Raw genomic sequence first — 20,445 nt, forward strand, 5'->3', positions numbered from 1 at the left:
ACAAAACATTTGCCATCAGCTGCTAACTTAAAGGAAACTTGGTGGCTCAGTGGTTAAGTGCTACAGCTTCTAACCAAAAGGTTGGTAGTTCAAATCCACCAGGCACTCCTTGGAAATGCCACGGGGCATTTATACTCTGTCCTGTAGGGTCACTAGGAGTCGGAATGGACTTGACGGCAATGGGTTTTGGGTATTATGCGGCTGGTCTTTTCACTTCCCTCCCACTACCCTGTCTTCCTGCTGAGTCCTCAGTCTTCCCTTGCCCCATTTTTCCCGTGATTTTCTCCAAGCCATGTGCTGCCTCCAGCTCCTGCAAGACACACACTGACATTTATTTATTCAGTGGGCTTGCAAATGGTTCACTCTGAGTGAGCAGGGAAAACATTTATATTCTTAATCAAATAAAGATGAATGTACACAGGAAATAGACTAGATAATTTCTTGTTAAGAACAGGCATCTCTTTGGGAAAGACCATGCCATGTCTCTCACTCTGTATGCCACATGGGTATTTGAAAAAGTCAAACCCATTTAGTGATTTTCTCAAAGTCACAGACAGGGCCTTTTCAAATAATTCAATTTATTGGGAAGAAAAAAAAAATCTTAACTTTCTGACAGAGACATCCAGTATATTCCTTGAGATTGGAGGGAATATTAAATTCCTCAGAATCTTCTTGTTTTCTTGGCAAGAAACTCAGAGATTTAATTTAATCACTCAGCCGATTTCAGCTTTGTTCAGTTGCCATGTGAAAATCAGTTCTTTTTTTTTTTTGGTAACCATTTTTTATGAACTTATTTTATTTTATTTTTAAAACTAGTTGAGTTCATAAAAAAGGAACAGCAAACAAATGCAGCTTTCCTTTAGAAACGACTTGGCTATTACATGTTCCTTTATAGTGAAGTCTTTACAAAGGTAGTATTTTAGCTTTTTTAAAATAATTTTTATTGTCCTTTAAGTGAAAGTTTACAAATCAAGTCAGTCTCTCACATACAAACTTATATACACCTTACTACATACTCCCACTTACTCTCCCCCTAATGAGTCAGTCTGCTCCTTCCTTCCAGCCTCTCCTTTCATGACCGTTTTGCTAGTTTCTGATCCCCTCTAACCTCCCATCTCCCCTCCAGACAGGAGATGCCAACATAGTCTCAATGTCCACCTGATGCAAGTAGCTCACTCCTCATCAGCATCTCTCTCCAACCTACTGTCCAGTCCAATCCATGTCTGATGAGTTGGCTTGGGGAATGGTTCCTGTCCTGGGCCAATAGAAGGTTTGGGGACCATGACCACCGGGATCCTTCTACTTTTAGTCAGGCCCTTAAATCTGGTCTTTTTATGAGAATTTGGGGTCTGCATCCAACTGTTCTCCTGCACCCTCAGGGGCTCTCTGTTGTGCTCCCTGTCAGGGCAGTCATAGCTTGTGGCCAGGCACCATCTAGTTCTTCTGGTCTCAGGATGATGTAGTCTCTAGTTCATGTGGCCTTTTCTATCTCTTCGGGTCATAATTACCTTGTGACCTTGCTGTTCTTCATTCTCCTTTGATCCAGGTGGGTTGAGACCATTTGATGTATCTTAGATGGCTGCTTGTTAGCTTTTAAGACCCCAGATGCCACACTTCAAAGTGGGATGCAGAATGTTTTCTTAGCAGAATTTATTTTGCCAATTGACTTAGATGTCCCCTGAAGCCATAGACCCAAACCCCCGCCCTTGCTCCGCTGACCTTCGAAGCATTCAGTTTATTCAGGAAACTTCTTTGCTTTCGGTCCAGTACAGTTGTGCTGACCTCCCCTGTATTGTGTGTTGTCCTTCCCTTCACCTAAAGTAGTTCTTATCTACTATCTAATCAGTAAATAACCCTCTCCCACCCTGCCTCCCTCCCCACTCTTGTAACAAAAAAGAATGTGTTCTTTTCAGTTTAAACTGTTTCTCAAGATCTTAAAATAGTGGTCTTATACAATATTTGTCCTTTGATCAGACTAATTTCACTCAGCATAATGCCTTCCAGGTTCCTCCATGTTATGAAATGTTTCACAGATTCGTCACTGTTCTTTATCCATGCATAGTATTCCATTGTGTGAATATGCCATAATTTATTTATTCATTCGTCCATTGATGGACACTTTGGTTGCTTCCAGCTTTTTGCTATTGTAAACAGTGCTGCAATAAACATGGGTGTGCAAACATCTGTTTGTGTAAAGGCTCTTATTTCTCTAAGGTATATTCCGAGGAGTTGGATTTCTGGATTGTATGGTAGTTCTATTTCTAGGTTTTTAAGGAAATGCCAGATCGATTTCCAAAGTAGTTGTACCATTTTACATTCCGACCGGCAGTGTGTAAGTGTTCCAATCTCTCCACTGCCTGTCCAACATTTATTATTTTGTGTTTTTTTGATTAATGCCAGCCTTGTTGGAGTGAGATGGAATCTCATCGTAGTTTTAATTTGCATTTCTCTAATGGTTAATGATCGAGAGCATTTTTTTATGTATCTGTTAGCCACCTGAATATCGTCTTTGGTGAAGTGCCTGTTCATATCCTTTGCCCACTTTTTGATTGGGTTATTTGTCTTTTTGTGGTTGAGTTTTAACAGAATCATACGGATTTTAGAGATCAGACGCTGGTCAGAGATGTCATAGATGAAAATTCTTTCCCAGTCTGTAGGTGGTCTTTTTACTCTTTTGGTGAAGTCTTTAGATGAGCATAGGTGTTTGATTTTTAGGAGCTCCCAGTTATCTGGTTTCCCTTTGTCATTTTAGTAATGTTTTGTATTCTGTTTATGCCTTGTATGAGGGCTCCTAACATTGTCCCTATTTTTTCTTCCATGATCTTTATTGTTTTAGTCTTTATGTTTAGGTCTTTGATCCATTTGGAGTTAGTTTTTGTGCATGGTGTGAGGTATGGGTCCTGTTTCATTTTTTGCAGATGGATATCTGGTTATGCCAACACCATTTGTTAAAAAGACTGTCGTTTCCCCAATTAACTGACACTGGGACTTTGTCAAATATCAACTGCTCACATGCAGATGGGTTTATATCTGGGTTCTCAATTCTGTTCCATTGGTCTATGTGTCTATGTGCCTGTTGTACCAGCACCAGACTGTTTTGACTACTGTGTTGGTATAATTGGTTCTAAAATCAGGTAGAGTGAGGCCTTCCACATTGTTCTTCTTTTTTAGTAATGCTTTATTTATCCAGGGCTTCTTTCCCTTCCATATGAAGTTGGTGATTTGTTTCTCCATCACATTAAAAAATGTCACTGGAATTTGGATTGGAAGTGCATTGTATATATAGATGGCATTGGTAGAATAGACATTTTTACTCTGTTAAGTCTTCCTATCCACGAGCAAGGCACATTTTTCCACTTATGTAGGTCCTTTTTAGTTTCTTGCAGTGGTACTTTGTAGTTTTCTTTGTATAGGTCTTTTATATCTTTGGTAAGATTTATTCCTAAGTATTTAATCTTCTTGGGGGCTACTGTGAATGGTATTGACTTAGGGATTTCCTCTTTGATGTTCTTTTTGTTGATGTAGAGGAATCCAAGTGATTTTTGTATGTTTATCTTGTAACCTGAAACTGTACCGAACTCTTCTATTAGTTTTAGTAGTTTTCTTGAGGTTTCCTTAGGGTTTTCTGTGTATAAGATCAAGTCATCTGCAAATAGAGACAGTTTTACTTCTTCCTTGCCAATCTGGATGCCCTGTATCTCTCTATCTAGCCTAATTGCCCTGTCTAGGACCTCCAGCACAATGTTGAATAAGAGCAGTGATAGAGGCCATCCTTGTCTGGTTTCTGTTCTCAAGGTAAATACCTTCAGGCTCTTTCCGTTTAGGATAATGTTGGCTGTTACCTTTGTATAAATGCCCTTTATTATGTTGAGGAATTTTCCTTCAGTTCCTCTTTTGCTGAGAGTTTTTATCATGAATGGGTATTGAACTTCGTCAAATGTCTTTTCTGTATCAATTGATACTATCATGTGGTTTTTGTCTTTTGTTTTATTTATATGGTGGATTACATTAATCGTTTTTCTAATATTTAACCAGCCTTGCATACCTGGTATAAATCCCACTTGGTTGTGGTGGATTATTTTTTTGATATGTTCTTGAATTCTATTGGCTAGAATTTTGTTGAGGATTTTTGCATCTATGTTCATGAGGGATATAAGTCTGTAATTTTCTTTTTTTGTGGTGTCTTTACCTGGTTTTGGTGTCAGGGGTATATTGGCCTTCATAGAATGAGTTAGGTAGTATTCCATTCTTTTCTTTTCTCTACTTTAAAACACCTTTAGTAGTAGTGGTGTTAACTCTTCTCTGAAAGTTTGGTAGAACTCTACAGTGAAACCATCTGGGCCAGGGCATTTTTTTTGTTAGGAGTTTTCGATTACCTTTTCAATACCTTTTTTGTTATGGGTCTTTTTTGTTGTTCCGTTTCTGAATGTGTTAGTTTAGCTAGGTAGTATTTTTCTAGGAATACATCCATTTCTTCTAGGTTTTCAAATTTGTTACAGTACAATTTTTCGTAGTAATCTGATATGATTTTTTTTTTTTTTATTTCAGTTGGGTCTGTTGTGATATGGCCCGTCTCATTTCTTATTTGGGTTATTTCTTTTCTGTATTTCTTTAGTCAGTCTAGCCAATGGTTTATCAATTTTGTTAATTTTTTCAAAGAACCAGCTTTCAGCTTTGTTAATTCTCTCAATTGTTTTTCTGCCCTCGAATTCATTTAATGCTGCTGTAATTTTTATTATTTGTTTTCTTCTGGTGCCTGACGGATTCTATTGTTGCTCACTTTCTATTTGTTCAAGTTGTAGGGACAGTTCTCTGATTTTGGCTCTTTCTTCTTTATGTATGTGTTCATTTGTTGATATAAATTGACCTCTGAGCACTGCTTTTGCTGTGTCCCAGAGGTTTTGATAGGAAGTGTTTTCATTCTCATTGCATTCTATGAATTTCTTTATTCCCTCCTTAAGTTCTTCTATAACCCAGTCCTTTTTCAGCAGGGTATTGTTCAGTTTCCAAGCATTTGATTCTTTTTTCTGTTACTGATTTCTACTTTTTTGGCTTTATTGTCTGAGAAGATGCTTTGCAATATTTTGATGTTTTGGATGCTGCAAAGGTTTGTTTTATGACCTAATAAGTGATCTATTCTAGAGAATGTTCCATGTGCACCAGAAAAAAATGTATACTTTGCAGCTGTGGGGTGGAGTGTTCTGTATAAGTCTATGAGGTCAAGTTGGTTGTAGCAATTAGATCTTCCGTGTCTCTATTGAGCTTCTTACCGGAAGTCCTGTCCTTCTCTGAAAGTGGTGTGTTGATGTCTCCTACTATAATTGTGGTGGTGTCTATCTCATTTTAAATTCTGCTAATGTTTGTTTTAGGTATCTTGCACCCCTGTTATTTGGTGCATAAATATTTAATATGGTTATATCTTCCTGGTAAATTGTCCCTTTAACCATTGTGTAGTGTCTTTCCTTATCCTTTGTGGTGGACTTAACTTTAAAGTCTATTTTGCCAGAAATTAATATTGCCACTCCTGCTCTTTTTTGATTGCTTTTTTTCTTGATATTTTTTTCCATCCTTTGAGTTTTAGTTTGTTTGTGTCTAAGGTGTGTCTTTTGTAGGCAGCATATATACGGATCGTGTTTCTTTATCCAGTCTGAGACTCTCTGTCTGTTTATTGGTGCATTTAGTCCATTTACATTCAGTGTAATTATAGATAAGTATGAGTTTAGTGCTGTCATTTTGATGCCTTTTTGTGTGTGTTGTTGACAATTTCATTTTTCCACTGACTTTTTTGTGCTGAGATGTTTTTGTTTGTAAATTGTGTGTTCCTCATTTTCATAGTAGTTGAATTTATTTTTGCTGAGTCAATATTTTTTCTTTGTTTTTATTTGGATGTATGGAATTGTTAGACCTCTTTGTGGTTACCTTAATATTTACCCCTATTTTTCTAATTAAAACCTAACTTGTATCATCCTATATCACCTTGTTTTCCTCTCTATATGGAAGATTTATGCCTCCTGTATTTAGACCCTCTTTTTGATTATTGTTGTCTTTTACGTAATGACTTCAATGATTCCCTGTTCTCAGCACTTTTTAAAAAATTATTCTTATTTTTTTTTTGTGTGCGGTTTCCCTATTTGAGTTGATATCAGGATGTTCTGTCCTGTGACCTTTTGTTGTGTTGGTATCTGATAGTATTGATTTTCTGACCAAAGAATTTCCTTTAGTAATTCTTGTAACTTTGGTTTGGTTTTTGCAAATTCTCTAAGCTTGTGTTTATCTGTAAATGTTTTACTTCACCTTCATATTTGAGAGAGAGTTTGCTGGATATATGATTCTCGTTTGGCAGTTTTTGTCCTTCAGTGCTCTATATATGTCATCACATTGCCTTCTCGACTGCATAGTTTCTGCTGAGTGGTCTGAACTTATTGATTCTGCTTTGTAGGTGACTTTTCTTTTATCCTTGGCTGCTTTTAAAATTTTCTCCTTATCTTTGGTTTTGACAAGTTTGATGATAATATGCCTTGGTGATTTTCTTTTTGGATCAGTCTTGTATGGGGTTCTATGAGCATCTTGGACAGATATCCTTTCGTCTTTCACGATGCCAGGGAAGTTTTCTGCCACCAGATTTTCAACTATTCTCCCTGTATTTTCTGTTATCTGTCCTTGTTTTGGAACTCTTATCACACACAAGTTATTCTTCTTGATAGAGTCCCACGTGATTCTTAGGGTTTCTTCATTTTTAAAAATTATTTAAATTTTTTAGCTGATTTTTAGCTGATTTTTCTTCAACTATATTGGTATCAATTGCTTTATCCTCCAACTCCCCCACTCTGCATTCCAATGCCTCGATTCTGCTCCTCTGACTTCCTGTTGAGTTGTCTAATTCTGTAATTTTACTGTTAATCTTTTGGATTTCTGAATGCTGTCTCTCTATGAATTCTTGCAGCTTATTAATTTTTCCACTATGTTCTTCAATAATCTTTTTTGATTTCTTCAACTGCTTTATCAGTGAGTTCCTTGGATTTTCTGTAGATTGCCTTATCTCATTTCTGAGGTCATCCCTGATGTCTTGAAACATTTTGTATATTAGTATTTTTTATATTCTGCATCTGGCAATTCCAGGGGTGTATCTTCACTTGGGAAAGATTTTGAATCTTTAATTTTGGGAGTTGTAGAAGCAATCATGGTCTGCTTCTTTATGTGATTTGATATTGACTGCTGTCTCCAAGGCATCTATAAGATATTGTAATGATTTATTTAATATTTGCTCACTGAGTCTTATCTTCTTGTTTTGTTTTGTTTCAATATACCTAGATGGGCTACTAGATTTCACTGTCTTGATTGCTGTAGCCTTTGAATCACTTATGTCCTATTACCAGCTGGTTTGGGCTGTTACCAGATATATAAGCCTAAGAGTCCATTCACTATTCTTGAGTAGAATCTGATTTTGGGTCACCAAGTGTATGGTGCAGACTGTCACCTATTCACATAGAGGAGTAGTGGCGATAGTTGTGTGCACCAGATTCCAGTAGTGGCAGGGGTCACACTCCAAGGAGGGCAGGATGCTGACAGCCTTCCCCCATGTGCCAGTGAGGTAGGCGTGTCTCTATTCCTAGAGCACTTTTTTGGGTGGGCTGTGTAGCTGTACCTTAGGCAACCAATGCTTGTACCTCTAAAGATTGGTAGATGTCACTATCCTCAGACTCCTTTAGCAGGTGGCTAGGTGGTTTGGGTGGAGCTTCAGCCCTCAGTTCCCCACTGTGGATCAGTGAGGGCTCTGTTTAATAGGTGGAGAGGTATCAGACCTTGAAGACTTGTCTTTCCCCTGCTCCACTAAAACAATTACAGTCAGATCTCGATCAGAATTGCCTTCGCATTATAATAGCCACCTTGTTCCCTGTAGGGATGAAAGCCAAAGACTGTGGACCTCCTATGCTTGGCTGGAGCTGGTTCTGCATTTTTTTCCCAGTTTAGGGAAGCCAGGGAAAGATCCCCCCCTGCCCCGGACTGTTAGTTTTTGCTTCTCTCAGGCCAAGAGAATGGGTTAGGAGAAAAAAAATCCCACAGAGCCTTTCACTCCCTGACCCAGGAAATTCCAATGTTAATGAAGCCTCCTGGGGCAGGGAGGGGAGGGATCAGAAAGAAAGAAGAGAGTAGAATGTGGCAATATAGACATAGTTAATTATCTTGCTTGGTGATGACTGTTTTATCTGAGATTCCAGAGGGGCGTGTAGCCTGTGTGCACTGCCTGAGTCGAGATTGCACTTGAGGGTCAGGCCTGCGTCCTGTGCTTGTGCCGTCCCAGGAAGCCATGATCAGCTCCTTTGCTCCTATTCCAAAGCCCAGCACCAAGGTTTTCTGGCTGAGATGCCGTACTCCAGGCTCCAAAACCAGTTGCTGTTTCCTGGTGATTTCTCCTCCTGTCAGCTGCATCATTGTGCATCCGGTGTGCGCTGGCTAGGCTTCCACTGAGGTTACTTCAAGGGGCTAGGGCTGCACCCTGTGCTTGAGCCATCTCAGGAAGCTGTGGTCAGCTCCTTTGCACTTTGTCCAAAGCCCGGCGCCAAGGTTTTCTGACTGGCATGCTGGCTTTGGGCTCTGAAAACAGTCAGTGCTTCCCCTTGGTTGCTTGTTCTCTTGTCAGCCGTGTCACTGTGCAGTCTGGTCGCACTGGCTCAGTCTTTACCAAGGATACTCTAGGGGGTTAGGGCTGTGTCCCATGCTTGCCCTGTCTCAGTAAGCCACAGTCCACCCCACCACTCTGGCACCAGGAAACCGCAAGGGCTCCAGGCTGTGGCGTGTCATGCCATTTCCAGAAGCAGTCACTGCTTCAGGGTGCGGCTTTTCACTCCCTTGTCATTCAGGTCAACTCTTTAGTTCTGTGTTTGATGGTCAGGGTTCATAGATTTTCATGTATGTGGTCAATTCACTTGTTTTTCCAACTCTGTTGCAAGAGAGAACCTCTGTAGTTTCTACCTAGTCAGCCATCTTGGCCCCGCCTCCTCTTTTTTTTAATCTTATATGTAGTTCAGGCCAACTATCCCCTTCCAAAAAGCATTTTTTTTTCAAAGAGTCTTTTCCAGGGAAATGTAAATTCCATCCTCTAGAAGGCATGGGGGAATTGTCTCCTCTTCAATTTAAGATTTATGGGCTATCTCTAGTAGAAATGAGTTATTCTAAATCGGACCCAAGTAGTTAATCAGTTGTCACTAAGCTGGAGTAAATTGTGCTGTGCTGCATTTTAATAGCTCTTACTTTTATATGAAAAAATAAATGCCACTAAGCTACTTTGTAGACAGTTGATGCAGGCCCATAAATCAGAACACAGGGCCAATTGTTCAATTTTCAATACCTTAAGTCAAGGTCAAAGGCTTCCATTCATAGCACGCTGGAATAGCTGAACCTGAATGCCACAGAGCAAGAACTAAGATATGGAGAAAAGACCTACTTCCAAAGCCTCTGGTGGGCAAGAGGTAAGACTTTACTGGTTCAGTCAGTATTTAGACTGCTTCCTGTGGACTTTATGCTTTGTTTACTGGTAAGGAAACACTCCTTTAGCTCAGTTTAAACTATGGTTGCATGAATATTTAAAATGATGGTGTCCAACCATTAGGCATATTTTTATGATGAGAAGAACAACAGGAGAACATTCCAGCTGACTCGCTTTATAGGATTGCAGACCTTTAAGATTATTCTTGTGAAAATTGCATCAATACTCAGCCTCTTCCAAAAAAACAAACCTATTGCCACCGAGTTGATTCCAACTCATAGCAGCCCTACGGGATATAGTAGAACTGCCCCGTAGGGTTTCCAAGGAGTGGCTGGTGGATTCAAACTGCTGAAATGGACTGGTATTGGCCATTTTCAATCAATCATGTGGTCAATTTTCCAAGCACTTGCCCTTGCTACTGTAGTGTGGTTCATGGACTAGCAGCTTGGGTATGTTAAACTCCCAGGGCTGCCATAACAAATACTACAAACTGGGTGGCTTATAAGAAAAGAAATTTATCGTCTCTCAGTTCTGAAGTGGAAGTCTGAATCAGGGTATTGGCTATGTTGATTCCTTCTGAGGACTCTGAGACAGAAACTCTCCCTTGTCTCTCCTAACAACTGCTAGTCCCAGACATTCCTCGGCTTGTGGCTGAAGCATCGCATGGCGTCTTTCCACTATCTTCCTTGTCTCTGTGTATCATATCTTTTATAAGGACACCCATAATATAGGATTGGGACCCACCCTACCCCAGTATGACCTCATGTTAACCTAACTGATACCATCTTCAAAGACCACATTTCCCAGCCAGGTCACAGGTACCAGGGGTTAGGACCACAACGTGTCTTTTTTGGTGGACACAACTCAACCCATAACAGCAGGAATTACTGGAGCTTGTAAGAAATGCAGAATCTCAGCCCCCACCCCAGACCACCTGGATTAGACCTTCTGTTTTGACAAGGTAACTGGGAGATTCCAATGTATATTAAAGTCTGAGAAATAGTTCTCTAGACCAGTAGTTCTCAGTCTTAGCTGTACATTGGGGTCTCTTGGGAAGCATCTGATGGAATATCTCTGGGATGTGGCCTGAACAACAAAACAACAACAAAAATTCTCCAGATCATTCTAATACACAGCCAAGGTTAAGAGCCACTACTTTAATCTCAGTTTGACATTTTAGGTGAGTTGCCTTTTTATACAGATATCAGGTCACCCATTACTCACATAATTGCAATCCTCAGTCTAAGATATACATCTTTCTCCTTTCAAAAAGCACTTAATTTAAAGGCATATTTCTTATCTGAACTCTAAGAAAGGAGGTCCTAAAAAAAAGTAAAGATTAATAGTCTAAAAAAGAAAAGCCACTCCAAAAGCTGTAACTCCAATGTTGTGAGATGTTAATCTGTTTTCTTTACTAAAGATTGGTATAAACCAAGGTGGAGCCAAGATGGCAGAATAGGCAGACACTTCCAGTGAGCCCTCTTACAACTAAGACCTGAAAAAACAAGTGAAATGAGTATACCTATGACAAGCCAGAAAAACTGAACATCAAAGGCAAGGTTAGAAAGCGAACTGAGGGGCAGGGGAAGGAATATACAGTTCAGAAGCAGAGAGGAGTTACCAACCCCAAATCACGGGAGGCCCTCAAGCACTATTCCCCAGAGCAGCTAATGCGGGCTTGTAGTAGCCTTCCACCGGTTTCCTCAGAGAGAAGCAGCCACCACACAGCCTACTTACACCTCCAGAAGCAGAGAAGAACTGTGTGCTTGTACTTGCCTATATTTTACGGTCCACCCCACCCCCTCAACCTGCTCCAAAAGTGGCTTCGGTGACTGATTTCCCTGGTCCTGAGATAGGCCCTGCTGAGCACCTAGAGCCACCCTCCTGGGCTTGGAGAAAGAATAAGTTTGCAATTAAGGGAAAGATATTTGCCAGTTCCACTAACCAGGGTAGCTCAGGACAGAAGCAGCTATAGCCCAGGCATAAATGGTCCATAGACTTTGAGTACCTTTCCCCTCTGCATGAACCTGTGTGGGCCTATTTCAGGAGTATAAACCCCTTGCTGGCAGACTCCAACCTTTTCAGCTGTGCAGTGGGGAGATATTTATTTGATGTTTGACCTTGCTTTGTCTATTAAACAGGGTCTTCACCTACCCCACATCAGGGGCCTAAGGACTAGTAGCTCCACTCAGGTCACCCAGCCACCTGTAACAAAGGTCCAAGGATAACTGGTACCTCCTAGTCCTCACGACCAAAAACATTGGGTGCCCACGGTCCATCTACAGAACCCACCCACCTGTATGCTCTAGGGAACAGGGACACACTTTCCTCAGAGACACATGGGGGATGATTCTCAGCACCCTGCCTTCTTCAGATTGTGACCCCCTGCTGCAACCAGATACCAGTACCTACACCAATCACCCCTGCACTACGAAGACTTCAGGACAGAGCCTGTACAACACATTTGATGATCAGCTACCTGGACACCTGAGCTGAATTCATACAAGAAAAGTGAATGGACTCTTAGACAGATATACCTGATAACAGCTTTGGCCATCTAAGGTCAGGACATCAGAGTTCCAAAGGTGAAAATAATCAAGTTATATCACTTAAGGAACCCATATCAAAACAAAACAAAGCAAGAACCTATGACATGGCAAGCAAACATAAAATAAATTAAATAGCTTACAGATGGATCAGAGACAACAGCCAATATCAAGTCACATAAAGAAACAGATCATGATCTTCTCAACAAGCTCTCAAAACAAAGAATCAAGGGATCTTCTAGATAACAGTGCCTCCCTGGAATTACCAGAGGCAGAATACAAAAGATTAATATACAGAGCCCTTCAAGACATCAGGAAGGAAATGAGGCAACACACAGAACAAGTCAAGGAACACACAGATAAAGCAATTGAAGAAATTAAAAAGATTATTCAAGAACATAATGAAAAATTTAATAAGCTGGAAAAATCCACAGACAGCCATCAGAAATTCAGAAGATTAACAATAAAATTATAGAAGTAGACAACTCAATAGAAAGAAAAAGGAGCAGAACTGAGCAAGCAGAAGGTATAATTTCTGAACTTAAAGATAAAGCACTTGGCACTAATATATTTGAAGACAAATCAGATAAAGTAATTTTAAAATATGAAGAAACCTTAGGTATCATGTGGGACTTCCTCAAAAGAAATGACCTATGAGTGATTGGAGTACCAGAACACGAAGGGATAACAAAAAATACAGAGACTTGTTGAAGATTTGTTGGAGAAAGATGAGAAGATACATATTCAAGATCCTCATCGAAGTCTACATAAGGTACATTAAAAAAAAAAGTCACCAAGACATATTATAATCAAACATGGCAAAACCAAAGATAAAGAAAGAATTTTAAGTGCAGGTAGGGGTAAACAAAAAGTCACCTACAAAGGAGAGTCAATAAGAATAAGCTCTGACTACTCGGCAGAAACCACGCATGCAAGGATGCAATGGGATGACTACTATAAAAACTGAAGGAAAAAAATTACCATCCAAGAATCTTATATCCAGTAAAACTGTCTCTCAAATATGAAGGTGAAATTTGAACATTTCCAGATAGAATATTAGGGAATACATAAAAACCAAAACAAAACTACAAGAAATACTAAAGGGAGTTCTTCAGTTAGAAAATCAATAATATCAGGTATTAACTGAGACTAGAACACTGGGCACAGCAATCAGGAGTCAACCCAGACAGGGAAATCACAAAAATAAATCGAGACAAAAAACACTCAAAACAGGGAAACAGCGATGTTATTATATAAAAGAAGACAACATTAAAAACAATAAAGAGGGACAAAGATATGTAGTTATTGATCTTCCATATGGAGAGGAAGACAAGGCGATACAAAGAAATAAAATTTACATTTCAATTTAGAAAAACAGGGGTAAATAATAAAGTAACCACAAAGGAGACAAACTATCCTATACATCAAAATAAAATACAAGAAAAACATAGAGACTCAACAGAAACAAAACCAACAATGAATAAGAGGAAAAGACAGCATATAATCCACTCAGCACACAAAATTAGGTGGGAAAAAGAAACAGTCAACAGCACACAACAAAAGACAACAAAATCACAGCACTAAATTCATACCTATCCATAATCATGCTGAATGTAAATGGACTAAACGCACCAATAAAGAGACAGAGAGTGGCAGAATGGATTAAAAAACAAGCTCCATTATATGCTGCCTACAAGAGACACACCTTAGACTTAGAGACACAAACTAAAACCCAAAGGATGGAAAAAAAAAAAGTATATCAACCAAACAACAATCAAAAAAGAGCAGGAGCGGCAATATTAATTTCAAAAAAAATAGACTTTAAAGTTAAATCCATCTCATAAAGGATAACGAAGAACACTACATAATGATTAAAGGGACAATACATCAAGAAGATATAACCATATTAAATATTTATGCACCCAATGACAGGGCTGCAAGATACATAAAACAAACTCTATCTTCATGGAAAGTGAGATAGACAGCTCCACAATAATAGTAGGAGTCTTCAGCACACCACTTTCAGTGAAGAACAGGACATCCAGAAAGAAGCTCAATAAAGACATGGAAGATCTAAATGCCACAGTCAACAAACGTGACCTCATAGACATATACAGAACACTCCACCCAACAACAACCAAGTATACTTTCTTTTCTCGTGCACATGGAACATTCTGTAGAATAGACCACATACTAGGTTATAAAGCAAGCTTTAGCAAAATCCAAAACACTGAAATATTACAAAGCATCTTCTCTGACCATAAGGTCATAAAAGTGCAAATCAATAACAGGAAAACAGGGAAAAGAAATCAAACACATGGAAACTGAACAATACCCCACTTAAAAAGACTGTATTATAGAAGACATTAAGGATGGAATAAAGAAATTCATAGGCTCTAATGACAATAAAAACACTTCCTATCAGAAATTTTGGGGCACGGAGAAAGCAGTGCTGAGAGGTGAATTTATGTCAATAAATGCACATATACAAAAAGAAGAAAGGGCCAAAATCAAAGAACTATACCTACAACTTGAACAAATAGAAAGAGAGCAACAAAAGAAAACCTCAGGCACCAGAATTAAAAAAAAAATAATAAAAATTAGAGCAGAACTAAATGAAATAGAAAAGAGAAAAATTGAAAGAATTAACAAGACCAAAAACTGGTTCTTTGGAAAAAAATCAACGACATGGATAAACCATTGGCCAAACTGACAAAAGAAAAACAAAAGAAGGAAATAATCCAAGTAAGAAATGAGATGGGTGATATTACAACAGACCCAGCTGAAGTTAAAAGAATCATATCAGACTACTATGAAAAGTTGTACTCTGACAAATTTGAAAACCTACAAGAAGTAGATGAATTCCTGGAAACACACTACCTATCTAAACTAACACAAACAGAGGTAGCACAACTAAATAGACCAATATTAAAGGAAGAAATTGAAAAGGTAGTCAAAAAAACTTCCAACAGAAAAAGCCCTGGCCTGGATGGCTTCACTGCAGGATTCTACAAAACTTTCGGAGAGGAGTTAACACCACTACTACTAAAGCTATTTCAGAGCATAGAAAAGGATGGAATACTCCCAAACTCATTCTATGAAGCTAGCATATCCCTGATATCAAAACCAGGTAAAGACACCACAAGAAAAGAAAATTACACACCTATACCCCTCATGAACCTAGATGCAAAAATCCACAACAAAATTCTAGCCAATAGAATTCAACAATATTTCAAAAAAACAATTCACCATGACAAAGTGGGATTCATACCAGGTATGCAGGGATGGTTCAACATTAGAAAAACAGTTAATGTAATCCACCACATAAATAAAACAAAAAACAGGAAACACATGATTTTATCAACTGATGCAGAAAAGGCATGTGACAAAGTTCAACACCCATTCGTGATTTAAAAAAAAAAAAAAAACTCTCAGCAAAATAGGAATAGAAGGAAAATTCCTCAGCATAATAAAAGGCATTTTTACAAAGCCAATAGCCAACATCATCCTAAATGGAGAGAATCTTAAAGCATTCCTCTTGAAATCAGGAACCAGAGAAGGATGCCCTTTACCACCACTCTTATTCAACATTGTGCTGGAGGTCCTAGCCAGAGCAATTAGGCTAGACAAAGAAATAAAGGGTATCCAGATTGGCAAGGAAGAAGTAAAAGTATCTCTATTTGCAGATGACATGATCTTATACACAGAAAACACTAAGGAATCCTCAAGAAAAGTACAGAAACTAATAAAAGAGTTCAGCAGAGTACCAGAGTATAAGATAAACACACAAAAATCTGTTGGTTTCCTCTACACCAACAAGAAGAACATCGAAGAGGAAATCACCAAATCAATACCATTTACGTTAGCTCTAAAGAAGATAAAACACTTAGGAATAAATCTTAGACATGTAAAAGGCTTATACAAAGAAAACTACAGTACACTTATGCAAGAAACCAAAAGACACTTACATAAGTGGAAAAACGTACCTTGCCCATGAATAGGAAGACTTAACACTATAAAAATGCCTATTCTACCAAAAGCGATCTACACATTTAATGCAATTCCAATCCAAATCCCAACGACATTCTTTAACGAGATGTAGAAACAAATCACCAACTTCATATGGAAGGGCAAGAGGCCCTGGATAAGTAAAGCATTACTGAAAAAGAACAAAGTGGGAGGCCTTACTCTATCTGATTTTAGAACCTATTATACTGCCACATTAGTCAAAATAACCTGGTGCTGGTACAACAAGAGATACATAGACCAAAGGAACAGAATTGAGAATGCAGACATAAATCCATCCACATATGAGCAGATGATAATTGACAAAGATGCCAAAACAGTTAAATGGGGAAAGACAGTCTATTTAACAAATGGTGCTGGCATATCTGAATATCTATCTGCAAAAAAATGAAACAAACTCATATCTCACACCATGCACAAAAACAAGCTCAAGATGGATCAAAGACCTAAATATAAAATCTAAAACGATAAGGATTATGGAAGAAAAAATAGGGACAACGTTAGGGGCTCTAATACATGGCATAAATGGTATATATAACATTATAAAGAATGCAGAAGAAAAACTAGACACATGGGAGCTCCTAGAAATCAAACACCTATGCTCATCCAAAGGCTTCATCAAAAGAGTAAAAAGACCACCTACAGACTGGGAAAAAGTTTTTGGCTATGACATTTCTGATCAGTACCTGATCTCTAAAATCTACACGATACTGCAAAAACTCAACTACAAAAAAACAAATAACCCATTAAAATTTAGGAAAAGGACAGGAACAGGCACTACACTAAAGAAGACATTCAGGTAGCTAAGAGATACACAAGGAAATGCTCACGATCATTAGAGAAATGTAAATCAAAACTACAGTGAGATTCTGTCTCACTCCAACAAGGCTGGCATTAATCCAAAAAACACAAAATAAATAAATGTCGGAGAGGTTGTGGAGAGATTGAAACACTTACACACTGTTGGTCAGAATGCAAAATGGTACAACCACTTTGGAAATCCATTTGGAGCTCCCTGAAAAAGCTGGAAATAGAACTACCATAGGATCCAGCAATCCCACTCCTTGGAATATATCCTAGAGAAATAAGAGCCTTTACAGGAACAGATATATGCACACCCATGTTCATTCAGCACTGTTTAAAATACCAAAAAGGTGGAAGCAACCAAGATGCCCGTCAATGGATGAATGGGTTACTAAATTATGGTATATTCACACAGCGGAATACCATGCATTAGTAAAGAACAGTGATGAATCCGTGAAACATTTCATAACATGGAGGAATCTCGAAGGCATTATGCTGATTGAAATAAGTCAGTTGCAAAAGGAAAAATATCCGGTAAGACCAATGTTACAAGAACTAGAGACATAGTTAAACAGAGAAGAAAATATTCTTTGATGGTTATGAGACAGGGAAGGGAGGGAGAGTGGGACTGGGGAATTCACTAATTAGACAGTAGGTAAGAGTAACTTTAGGTGATGGTAAGGACAACACGCAATACAGGCGTGATCAGCACAGCTGTAGTAAACCAAAAGCAAAGAAGTTTCCTTAATAAACTGAATGCTTGGAAGGCCAGCATAGCAGGGGCGAGGGTTTGGGGACCATGGTTTCAGGGACATCTAAGTCAATTGGCACGATAACATGTATTAAGAAAACATTGTGCACCACACTTTGGAGAGTGCCATCTGGGGTATTAGACGCTAGCAAGCAGCCATCTCAGACGCATCAATTGGTCTCAACCCATCTGGAGTAAAGGGGAATGAAGAACACCAAGGACACAAGGTAATTATGAGCCCAAGAGACAGGGTCACACAAACCAGAGACTACATCATTCTGAGGCCAGAAGAACTAGGTGGTGTCCAGCTACAACTGATGACTGCCCTGACAGGGAACGCAACAGAGAACCCCTGAGGGAGCAGGAGAGCAGTGGGATGCAGACCCCAAATTCTCATAAAAAGAACAGACTTAATGGTCTGACTGACACTGGAGGGACCCTGGTGGTCGTGGCCCCCAGGCTGTCTGTTGGCCCAGGACAGGAACAATTCCCAAAGCCAACTCTCCAGACAGGGTTTGGACTGGACAATGGGATGGAGAGTGATGCTGGTGAGGAGTGAGCTTCTTGAGACTATGTTGACATCTCCTGTCTGGAGAGGAAATGAGAAGGTAGAAGAGTTTAGAAGCTGGCAAAATGGACACTAAAAGAGAGAGTAGAAGGAGGGAACAAGCTGTCTCATTAGAGGGGAATATTTGGGAGTATGTAGTGAAGTGTATATAAGTTTTTGTGTGAGAGACTGACTTGATTTGGAAACTTTCACTTAAAGCACAATAAAATTTTTTTTTCAAAATCGGTATAAACCTTTGTTGAGGCTGTATGTCATAGATTAGCTTATTTGAAAAGTAGATTGTATATATGCAAATAAAGTGAGTGTCTGGCTGTACTTATAATCTTCCAATTAATACAAATATTTTCATTGTCATTTAAGAGACTAAGCAATTATCTTAAGGTTGCCTGTCAAGAAAAAACAAAGTTAAATTTCCCCCGTCGTTGGCATTATCAAAGAGTATGTATTTTTTTTTGAGATAGTACCATCAATAAAGAATGGAATGGATACTTCTATAATGTGGTTGTTTTAGGCATCTTTTGTGGACTGCTTCAACATCCTCTCAGCTCCAGGCACCACAGCTATGGTGATTTAGCAGTTGCTATAGAGTTGCCTCCAATTTGTGTAGACCCCAAGTGTGTCAGAGTAGAACTGTGCTCCATAGGGTTAGCAATTTTTTTTTTTTTTGCATGTAGACCCATAGACCTTTCTTTTGAGGCACCTCTGGGTGGACTTGAACCTCCAACCTTCCTGTTAGCAGCTGAATGCATTAAGCTTTTGCGCGAGCCAGTGACTCACTTGGGTACAATTGGACAGTGTTCCTTTCCTTCTGCCTGCCTTGGGGTTCCTATGACATCTCAAAATGAGACATCTGCAAAGCCAGCCTTGTACTCACGGATATGGAACTTCAAATTAAATGGCCATAAACACGCATGAGGTCTCCTTTGGCTGATGGTCAACAAGAGTCAAGAAGATCATTATTGCTCCCTGTGTGCCGCAGGTGAACAGTTCTGAGATGTGTTTAAAAACATTGCTACAAAGGTCCCCAGTGGATTCAGCACCAGTCTTTTGTTGTTGTTTTTAGGTACCTTCAAGTGGACTCTGACTCATTGTGACCCTGTGTGTACAGAGTACAATGTACAACTGCTCCATAAGGTTTTCAGTGGCTGTCAACTTTCAGAAGCAGATCACCAGGTCTGTCTTCTGGGAATCCTCTGGGTGGGTTTGAAACGCTGTTTCGGATAGTAGTTGAATGCTTAAATATTTGCGCCACCCATGAAGCATCTTTGTACTGGCTGTTCCCCCTTCTCTATCTCACTTCCTGTGTCTTAGACTCTTACTTCCTTGGATCATATTCTTACATAAATTGCCTGCCCTCAAAACATTCCTTCTGCTTTCAAGGGAATCCTGTTGCTGGTAGTTGCTGTTGAGTCAGCTCAGACTCACAGAGACCTTATATATAACAAAAATAACAAAATGGCCAATCCCACGTCATTTTCATGACTGTTTGTATGTTTGAGCCAATCATTGTTTGGGCTCATTTTTGTGGCTATCGTGTCAGTCCATCTCATGGAGGGCTTCCCTTGTTTCTGCTGACCCTCTACCAACATGAAATCTTTTCTAGTGATTGCTCTTTTCTGCCAACATGTCTAAAAGAAGCCAAAATGCATTTTACTGTCTCACTTCTCCAAGAAGTTTGCTCCTAACATCTTTCATTTTTCTTCAGCGCTAAGGCACTTTCCCTTATAAACTCCAGAGTGTTTATATATTGTAATTATGCAAGCACTTAACTCTTGATCATTTTAATCAGTCTCAAGTTTCCCACCCATTTTACCTGCTATTCTTGAAGACAGGAATCAGCCATGCCATTTACATCTAACAAGAAATCACATGAAAATGCTTTCTCAACAGTAAAAAGATCAGATGAACATTGATGGAGGTGTTGATGACAATGATGTTGGTGATGATGATACTGATGGTGACAATGATGGCGATGGTGGTGGAGATGATGGTGATGATGGTGATGGTTGTGAGAATGGTGTTGGTGATGAAAGTCATGATGATGGCAGTGGTGTTGGTAACCATGATGATAGTGATGGTGATGATAGTGATAGTTACGGTGGTGATAATAGTGATGACGGTGATGATGATGATAATGATAGTGATGGTGGTAATGACGATGATGGTGGTGATGATGACTAGGAAGCAGTCACCGCGTAGTCAAAATAAAACCTGAGTTTACATCCTGGATGACTTCCACGGTTAATTCCTTACCAGAAGTTCA

This window comes from Loxodonta africana, chromosome Y (assembly GCF_030014295.1).
Source record: "Loxodonta africana isolate mLoxAfr1 chromosome Y, mLoxAfr1.hap2, whole genome shotgun sequence".
Taxonomy (NCBI): Eukaryota; Metazoa; Chordata; class Mammalia; order Proboscidea; family Elephantidae; genus Loxodonta; species Loxodonta africana.